Below are 11,058 nucleotides of genomic sequence, written 5' to 3' on the forward strand. Positions count from 1 at the left end.
TTTAAAGGTGCAAATCTAAAGTGACTATGATGAGAACTATGATCACTCGGTACAACTGTATTACTGGCCTTTTGTAGAACAACCACTGCAATCAAAATCCAACTAACTTAGAACTTTTTTTTTTTTTTGTAAACATATGTGAGACTTTTCACATTTGATATATCCTGAACCAAAATATACTTCAACAATAAACCAGTATAACCAATCAACTGTCTTCTCTTCACAAATTCACGACAATGTTCTATGTACATCATATCAAGGAATTAACCAGATGTATAACGTTTACACCCTTATTGGCTTTTCACTTTCAATACCACTTTTTCTATCATACATCAGCTATTGTCTGAACTATGATCTAATATGCCTGTGTTATAAAGATCATAAATTCAAAAGGAATTTTCGATAATATGCTCACTCATACAACACTTGGTAATGGATGACATACTAATGAAGTTCTGTGACTTGAATACATATAACTTTGTATTTGCAGCGTTTGTCTATCCTCAAATGTCCGGGTATTTGTATCACTTGTGTGCAATTCATAACAATCAGATACAAACAAAACTATCACCTGAAGTATGTTGCCATTTGGTGTCAAATAATTACACAATATCCTTTTTGGCAATCATCAAATAAATTTCTTCATGCTATCGTTCCAGCTTACCTAATATTTTGTTTAGTGCACAGCACATCCAACGAACTCATAACATTTTTCATTTTGAACCACTTTACAAACATACGTGTGTGTTGCATCATAGTGCACAGCACATCCAACGAACTCATAACATTGTTCATTTTGAACCACTTTACAAACATACGTGTGTGTTGCATCATACCATATTTCCAACAACTGTTCACACGTTGCAATTTCCTCACACGCACCCTATAGCCAGAACAATTTCACTATCTCAGAAACTTGAACAACTATCAGCTTTGCCACTCTGGCACATTGTGAAAAAGACCATAAAAGTGAACTCTTACAATGCAAGTTGTCAACTGACAAAATCATGCAAGTAATATACATGCAATGATAACACCTTTTCAAATGTTCAAGTGTTCTAAGTTGCATAGTCCCTCAAGTAGCGAGGTCGCTGTCGGTTCCTTTGTGGGTAGCGACTTTGTGGCACATTATTTTGCTGTGTGGGTGGTTCAGCTTGCATTGGACCATCGATGTCCATGTCATCGTCCGCGTGTGTGTGGCGAGATGGCATGCCAGTGAATCGTTTCAAACGCGAGATATTTCTGGTGATGCGATGTGAGTCATGCTCGACTGTGATTTGCGAACCGCGTTTGCTCACGACTGTGAAAGGTACCGGCATATATGGTGACATGTGTTTCGGAACATGTCCATCACGACGAACTAGGACTTTGTCACCGACTGCGATTGCTTTCGTACGTACAGAACCATGATGATCTGCATACTTCTTCATCGCCTCTTTCTTTTTTCTCGTCACGTTTGCGAATTGCTGAGTCGTCCTGGTGGTCGAGCTCAGGCTGAGGAAGACGCGTGCGAACTGGGCGGCCAAACAGCACAGTCGCTGGTGGAGAACCTGTCGTGGAATGAGGTGTGGCACGATAATTGCGGAGAAATTTGTATAACTCCTGTTTCCATGACTTTGCTTCGGTGTTGGCAGCGCGATACACCTTTTTCAGTGAGCTCATGAAGCGTTCCACTTCTCCATTGGCTTGTGGCCAGCGCGGGGTAATTCTGCGATGCTCAAACCCCAAGTACTTCGCGAATTGAGCAAACTCGCTGCTATTGAATGGTGGTCCGTTATCAGATCGAACAATCTCAGGTACTCCGAACGTGGAAAATATGCGATCTAACTTTGGGATGACTTGGGAAGCTGACGTAGACGTGACTATCTCGACATCAGGAAACCGTGAGTAGTCATCCATGACTACCAAGAGGTGTTCGCCATTGGGTAGATCCGCGAAATCGACGCTAACTTGGGACCAAGGTTTGCGAGGAAGTGGGCTCATGGTTAACGGTTCTTTGACGTGCTCGACAACATTGGCTTGACATGCGAGACAATCGCGAATGGTGGCTTCAACTATGCGGTCAATGGATGGAAACCACACTTTCTCCCTCAGAAGCGCTTTCGTCTTTGTGACGCCCTGGTGGCCTTCATGTGCAATGTCGACGATGCGCTTTCGTAGCGTCTGCGGTATAACTATGCGATGGTCGCGGAGAAGAATATCGCGATCCTGCGACATGGTTAACTCATCGCGAACATTGTAGAGGCTTTGGACTTCTGCTCTCGCTGATGCGTCAGTGTTGCTAGCGAGTTCATTCCAGTTGTTGGTTGCAACAGCACGGATGACAGACTGGAGGACATCATCAGACTGCGTAGCATGCGCAATGTCATCACGCGACACATGTTTGGGGACGGCATGAGACGCGACGAACTGTACATGCGCCTCAGCTAAGCTCTGCTCAGTGGACACATCGACACGATGCTGCGGATGACGAGACATGTAATCAGCTGGGTTGTACTTCCCAGGCTGATATTTCACTGTGTAGTCGTAAGCCTGCAATTTCAAAATCCACCTTTCGAGCCGAAGTGGGGGCTTGGAGTTGGCGTTGTTGAACAGCGAGATGAGCGGTTTGTGGTCGGTGACGACGGTGAAGGGAGATCCGTACAAATACAGGTGGAAGTGGGTAATCGCCCATGTGATTGCGAGAGCTTCCCTCTCAGTTTGCGAGTAGCGCTGTTCTACCGCGGATAGCGCTCTGCTTGCCAAGGCGACAACTGACCTGATACCTTGTCTGTTTTGTTGCACCAAGATTGCACCAAGTCCAACAGGACTTGCATCAACGATGACCTCGGTTGTGCTGTTGCGATCAAAATAGGCCATGGCACAGCATGTTGCAAGGCGTCGCTTGATTTCATCAAAGGCGTGCACATGAGAGGAAGACCACTCCCACGGAACATCAGCTTTTGTAAGTTCGCGTAGTGGTGCTGATACGGATGCCAAGTCACGGACAAAGCGACTGCAGTAGTTGACCATACCAAGGAAACTGCGAAGTTCGGAGACACCAGTGGGCGGAGTAACAGCATTGATGTCACGAATCTTCTCTGGATCTGGGGCAACACCTGAGGCGGAGAAGACATGACCGAAGTACGTGACTTGCGAGACACGAAACTTGCATTTGTCACGATTCAGAGTCAAATTGGCTTCGCGTAGACGGGAGAGACACGCTCGAAGACGTTCATCATGTTCCTGCGGTGTACTGCCGAAAACCAGGATATCGTCGCTGATGTTGACGACTCCAGGGATGTCTTGAAGTGTCGACTGAATGGCATTCTGGAAGATCTCAGCTGCCGATGTGAGGCCAAAATTAAGACGCTTATACTGGAATAGGCCTGCATGAGTTGAGAACACTGTGTATTGTCTGGATTCCTGCGCTAGCGGAATTTGATGATAACCGGAGTTGAGGTCTAGCTTGCTGAAGACAGCGGCACCGTTCAGGGCAACTATGACGTCATCTATTGTAGGTGTGAGATGGCGTTCGCGTTTGATGGCTCGATTCACATTCCGCATATCAACACATAGGCGGATCGCACCAGGCTGATGAGGTTTTTGCACAACAGTTATTGGCGAAACCCAAGGAGTGGGCTGATGATTCACACGCTCTATGACGTCCAATTCTACTAGGCGATCAAGCTCCTTCTCGACTTGTTGGCGCATATGAAAGGGAATGCGTCTATGTGGCACTGCAACAGGTGGGACTGCGTCATCTACATGAAGCTTGCATTCAAATGATGACAGCTTACCGATGCCGACAAAACGATCAGCGAATGTCTGCTCAGGCTGAAGGTTGTACGCTATGTGAATCAGTCCGAGTGCTGAGGCAGTGGCAAAGTCCAAGAGTGTATCACCACTGTGCGTTGCAACAAAGACTTGTGTCGTTACAGATGCCGACCCATATGAGACAGCTGCGGTGAAAGTTCCAATAACATCAAGAGGAACTGTGCTACCATATGCGTACACTGGGACTGGAGGCGTTACCAACTGCGGCTGTGGACTGAGAGATCGAAACGTGTCATGACCCATCATCATGACGGACGCCCCAGTATCGATCAGCACAGAAACTGGACAAGCATTGACAGCAACCTGGACCATAGGTTTTCTGGCTGGAGTCGACTTGACGTGAAATGCATAGTCGTAATCAGCAACACCTGACGAATTGGTAGCGCTGCGACTGGTACCATGCTGGGTTTGAGCCGTCTGTCCCTGCTGACTATGCTGGGCATGTGCTGGATCGGGTGATTGAATGTTCACTGCTTTCACTGCAGTATGACGTGGGGTTTGCTTGGACTTGCTTAAACAATGTTTCTGGAAATGATTCAATTTTCCGCATGCATGACATGTAACCCCTCTCGCTGGGCACGGTCGATGATCGGGGTGGGGATACTGTCCCCCACAGTTTCTGCATTTTGTTTTCTGCTTGTCCCTGTGATGACTGGTATAGCCAAATCGCTGGCCCTGCATCTTATTTGGCTTTGTCAAAGGCGTGATAGCTGCTAATTCCGCAGATGATGATGAATTCTCCATCGCCAAAGCATGTTTGTCTGCCTGTTCATATGTACGGGCGGTGTGGAGAAGTTTCTCTAGCGTGACAGCCTCACGTAATGCATAACGCCGGAGTGTCTGTGAGCAGCATCCCAATATAATTTGAGACTTGATTTCGGCATCCTTGTCAGAAAAGTTACAAGAGGTTGCTGCTTTCTGCAGACGCAGATGATACTGATCTACCGTCTCATCATGGAGCTGTTTAGACTGTCGAAATAGATAGCGTTCGTATTCGATGTTTAATGAAGGGACGAAGTGTTTGGCCAGTGCCCCTTTTGCAGCGGCATATGTTGTGCCAGTGTCTGGAAGGGACTCAAAAATGTCCGTAACATCGGGACCGGAATAATGCAGAAGTAACGCTCGCTTCTGGGCGTCATCACTGATTGCAAACGCTGTGAAGAAGGTCTCAAGCCGTTTCACGTATCGTTCCCACCTGACACCAACAGTTGCAATGTCCTCATGCACAGCAAAGCGTTCAAATGGTGGCAAATTCATAATGGTGGTCTTATTCGTCTACACACTCAGCTGGATAAAGGCTTGGAGATGATCAGATGTCATGATGTTGAGCACGAGCTGGGCATACACTGCACACAGCTACAAAACAGGATACAGTTCACTGGTACCGATGGGGTACTCACTGCAGCTACACCGTAAGCTCATGACAGTAGCACTGGATACACACCGCATTGTGCTGCACTCATGTTGACTCAGCTCAGCAAGGTCCACTAGTCTAATTAAACTAGCTGAAATAACACAGTCTGTAGATTGACATCCCAACAAACTGCCTGTAAGGGGTCCTTGACGTTTCTAATGCAAGAAAAGAGACCATCCTCGTCGCCAAATGTAGCATTTATGATGATACATGGATAAATAAATAGACTGGCAGACCTGACTGTGGTCCATGCTTTCTCTGCATGTGTTCTGTTTGACTTTATTCATTACTCCTTTTGTGTGTGTATATAAAGTAGTACACTGTATGTGTGTATACACAGTACATTCTGCTTGTGTCATACAATCATAAGACTCTGTGTGTGTCATACCAGGGAGGTGAGACAAAACCACCTCCCTGGTCATACACAAATCTGTTGTACTGAGTAGCCAGAGAGCCACATGGCTGTTATGGAAAGCCAGATATGTAAATGATATATAAGTCAGTCATAACATTATCATTGACCAAGTACTGGATACTACACATATGTATGCTTTTAAATCAAAATGTGTGTGCATAATATTGAATATACTTGTGTGCCTTGCATGCAAAACAAGGTGACCAGTCTACATTGGGATGCACAGTATCGTAACTCATTTCAATCATAAATTGCACGCGATACTCGGTAATTAAGCTGATCATGCCAGTCGTTTTCTTTCTCCTCGATCCATCTCCCATCTTTCTCTCCGCCCCCCCGCCCCCCCCCCCACCTTAGGGACCGCAGAACTGGGGGGGGGGGGGGGGGGACTAGGAGCTACAACTCTTTACTATTTTGGCTTGTCAAGATAAAAAAGAGAGAGGTTTAAAAATAGAAAGGGGGGTGGGGAGGGGAGGATACTCTTGATCTTTAGTATGGCAAGCTATCAGTGTAAAAAAGATTCCACCATTTGTTTATTTAAAAAAAAATCACTTTAAAGGGTGTGTACATTTCTGGTTGAGGTGAAGATTTAACTTTTAACGTTTTACAAGATATTCAGAAACCACTCTATGAGATGTCAAAGAGCATGCAATTCTATGGGGTATCAAAAGTTTATTTGATGAAAATCGGTTTTGGAATGGCTGAGATATCCAAAAACAAGGTGAAACAAAGAGATCACTTTTTTGAATATCTCAGCCATTTGAAAAACAATTTTCATCAAACAAACGTTGAGTCCTTCTTAAAATTACATGCTCTTTCATATTTCATAAGAGGTTTCTCATTATCTCACATAGGAATGTTCAAAACATGAATCCCCACCTCAACCAATACTCTTTTTCTATTAAACATTCATCTATTTGTAAACCATTGATCTTTTTTACAACCATTGGTCTTTTTGCGAACAATTCATTTTTTCACATCTATTCGTCTTTCTGTAAACTTCTTCTACCGACTATTCATACTCTTTGCACAGAACTATGGGGGTGGGGTGGGGCCAGTGGCATGGCGGGGTTGTGACCGGCCGCGTGTTTTTTTTTAGACGGCACAGATTGGGGAAACTAAAAATTTATCGGGGACCCTATCCCTAAACCTAACCCTAATCCTAATCCTAACCCTAACCATCAAACCCTAACCCTAACCCTAACCCTAACCCTAACCCCAACCCTAACCCTAACCCTAACCCTAACCATAACCATAACCAAAAACCCTAACCCAACGTTTTTCCCATAGGTTTAACACGCGCCATGCCCCAATCTGTGCCGTCTTTAAAAAAAACGCTGACCGGCCTCCTAGCTCCTTGGTATCCCGAGGTCAGTGCTGGGCGATCATTGGGGAGGGGACTCAAAACAAAGTAAGCTAAAGAATTGTCGATTTTGATTCCATTGTTTGCTCACTGTGTCTTGCATTAAAAAGAGCTAGTGCTTGAGACTTACTCGTTATAAAAAAAAAAAAATGTGAAAAATGTGAAAACGTGTTTCCTATCGCTGACAGAGTTGTAGCCGCGCCGTCGGGAACACTGGAGGCACACAGTCCATCAATGATAGTCCCACACATTAATTTTTGTGTTGCCATTTTTTTATTGCATCTCCTTTTTTTTTCGTGTAGACCCTATGCTTAATGCATACAGGGGCCAGGGTAGCCTGACCAGACCGCTGTGCAAGGGTATGTTTGGACCCTATCATAGCTCAAAAAGTGAAGATTTACTAGACTTTCTGGATGTATGAAACTTTGAAAAGGATTTGAAAAGAAACGTAATTCAATGATTTTTAAATTTATAATTTTAATAAGGTTGCGCTAACGTTGCTGAATTGTTGAATAGTCTTTGTTTTCAGGTTGGCCTTTTACTAAAGTAATACTAGCAAAGACTATGAGCTACGCCCAGCGTGGCTTTACTGCGACCAGCAGCCCCATACTTCTTCTTCTTCTTCTTCACTATAAGTACAGGCCACCGTCGGGTGTATTTTTGTACCGTTGTGCTGTGCAGGTATATGTACAGTGTCTGGATTAAGAAAAATCTAACAGTGTTACATGGAACTATGTGCGGCTTCCTCTCTCTTAAAGCTTGACAGAGAGGTACAGGAGACGGTGGCCTGGGGTAATGAGTTCCAAAGCCTGGTTGCATCTGGGAAGAAGCTTCTTTGGGGGAACAGTGTTCTTAAGAATGGTACCCAGTAGTTTGAGTTTCTGGTCGTGGCCCCTGTTTGAATGAGGAAGCGATGGGGTCAGAACTGTTGTGGGAATGGATATCATTCATTCATTCATTCATTCATTCTTTATTGGTCTATGTCAGACATAGAAATTTGGCTTCCACTGGCATTACATTGCAACAAAATGATCGTAACAGTTCACATAGTTTACATCACAATTACATGATTACGTCTATGATAAGCACAATGAAAACAAACAACACCCTACAAGTCTATTACACAATACATATCAATTCTTTATAACCCTATACATTGTATAAATCAAACTACTTCAACCCTTCTCAACCCCCAATTTTAAATTTACAAAATAATAACATAATACTACAAACAAAACTTATATCAGAAAATTCAAAATAACACACACACTCACACACACACACACACACACACCTAAATAACTAACATAAGTCTCAGCATGACAACCAGTAATATCAAACATAACATAGCTAAATAAACCCTCTAATATTCCCTATCATGGAGTTCCCATTAATGCAGTACATCATTGCAACCTTTGCCTGTGCCCTTCTTCATTGCAAGGATGGCCATTGAAGTTTTTGAAGCATGGCTGTGACACTGCTTGTTCTGTGATGGTCATTGCAGACGAAGCGTGCATACCTTCACTGGATCATTTCCAGTTTCATGATGTTTGCCTGGCTGGGTGAAGGGATCCCAGATTATGCTTCCATATTCCAGGACTGGTCTGAGCAGGGTGAAATAGCAAAGCGCCTTGACTTTCTGTGGACATGATCTGATGTTCCTCTGGAGAAAGGCTCTGGTGGAATTTTTTAGCCTTTTTTACTTTTGAATAACATGTCTATACATAGCTATCAGACCAAAAATATTCAAACCGCTTTAAGTCTTTATGAGTGAAATTACAAATATAAATATATTTTTAAAAATATTCAAATTGTCTAAATTCCACTTTATCTGTGAAAACAGACTTTTACCCTTTTTAAACATTTGAATAACCTCCATAAGAAATAAGAAACATATAGAGAGGGGAAGTGCGGACTATAAAAATTGCTTACTGGAACCGGGTAATCCCTGCGCTAAACCTATGGAAATCACACAATCTTGGAGGAAACGGGTTAAATTTGTTTGGAAATATGTAGAGCAATACCCAAAACCTTAAGTTCTCAATGGAATATGCAGCTCTTCCACTGGTAAACTAGTGGTACTGGGAGAAAAAAATGAGCTGTGACATAGTCCTACACCTGGCTCAGTCATTGCCCAAGATTTAAAGTATCTGAGCCAGAGTCACACGTCACTCTTTGCCATTTCTCTACAGGAGGTAGACAGTACTAAAAAAAATCCTTTACCAGAAATTATATCAAATCATTTAATGAAAAGGTGCTGAAGAAAACTGGACTGTTCCAACACACCTCCCTCAGGTCTGCAACACAGACTAACCACCTGTTTCCATAGGAAAAACCAGTAAAAACGGTGTATTATTGTAAACATGCACATAATATGTCGTATTGTGGGTCTGAATTTTAAGACTAGCAACCATGTACATTGCATTGCATTGTACAGAAACCTGGCGAATGCCCTGTATATAGTCTTTGAATTCAGACATTATTGTTACATACAAATTAAGGGTATTTTCTCATTTTTTCTGTAAGCGGATTTCTTGGAGCACCCCCTAATTTTGATCCTCATATATATACAAATGTCTGAGGAAAAAATGACACTTTTGTCCGGCGTGTCACGATTATCAGTATATTTGTCACTAAGCCACCCCACTATTTAGCGTTTGTTTGTGTTCAAGTGAGATATCACACTGAAAATACATGGAAATATTCAAGAGAATGTCAGCCGGTCGCCGTCCGGATAACAGGGAATCCGAATGATGGATGACCGGATAATCGAGGTCTTACTGTATCACATTGCGAGCTGCTCAAATGGCCATGAAGCATTCGAAAGAGCAACAGAACTCATGGATATAAGAAAAGGTATGACAAGTGGAAGACACTATTCCCTGCCTCGATATCATTTGCCTTGCGTCAGGTGGAGTCGCGACGTTCGACGAGCAAAATGTAATGGAGGCTTCGAGACGAGGTTTTGACCAGGCTGAAGATACACAGTCACAAGACGACCAAAACACCCATAAATTACATATTATAATAATCGTCAAGAAACTTCCGATGGTAGGCTACAATTTACTGGAACGGACAACTATCTGTTAGGAGGAATCCTTTTATCATGTTCGTTCCCTTAAAGATTAACCCCCCCCCCCCCCCCCGAAAAGAAAAAAATGAAAAATTGTGATGGTATAACCATCAACTTTCTCATTTGAATATTCATAAGGACTGGTGACGAAATGTTTACCGAAATGATATGAATTTCAAAATGTCACATCTTCCTTATTTCTTATCCGATTTTTGTCATTTTTTTGGTATCATTTTTGTAGGGAATATTTTCTCTTTTTTGTGTGTGTGTCTTTATATTTGGGTGGATTTCTTCTTTAAATCTTGGGTACTAGGCTCACCAAGGGATTTTATAGCAGGCCTACCTCGTTGGGCTTTATCAACTTGTGTTCTTCCATCGCTTGATGAGAAGACTACAAACGCTTGTTACGTTTCTCCTCATACACGGCAAATATAAACTCTAAGGAAATGTAAGCCCTAAAGATAATTAAACATAAATTCATTTCATATTGCATAGGCCTAATGAGAGATTAACTCTTTCAGAAAGCAAGGGTAATGTATTGTACTATGTCAGTAACAAGTGGAAGGAATGCGTACTTTTCCTAAAAACAGAACGTTATAATGTATTGATATAGGCCTATATAATTTTTTCAAAAGAACATCTATAAAGAACTTCCATACCACCAGTTTGACCAATGTTAGTATCAATATACCCACGTGACCATGATGCGGTCGACTTCTATCAAGAGGGACACTGAGATCCTGGCTTAGCATCTTTGAACGCTGTGCGTGATCGTTAATTATCATATTTCCCATTTGTTTCCACAAAAAAGGAAGCAGGATCATCGCTTTTAAATCGCTGTTGTGTTGACCTTTGCAGTGACTGTAGCAATGAAAACGGATATCATTTGAGAACGGAAATACTGACTCCTCGATTCCTGCATGTACATTCACTCGACGCATGTAACTAAAAATTGCAGGGTGCTATTACTGAAATAC

This window comes from Diadema antillarum, unplaced genomic scaffold, assembly GCF_040938485.1.
Source record: "Diadema antillarum isolate AM-2024a unplaced genomic scaffold, OU_Dant_1.0 seq00000472_RagTag, whole genome shotgun sequence".
Lineage (NCBI taxonomy): Eukaryota > Metazoa > Echinodermata > Echinoidea > Diadematoida > Diadematidae > Diadema > Diadema antillarum.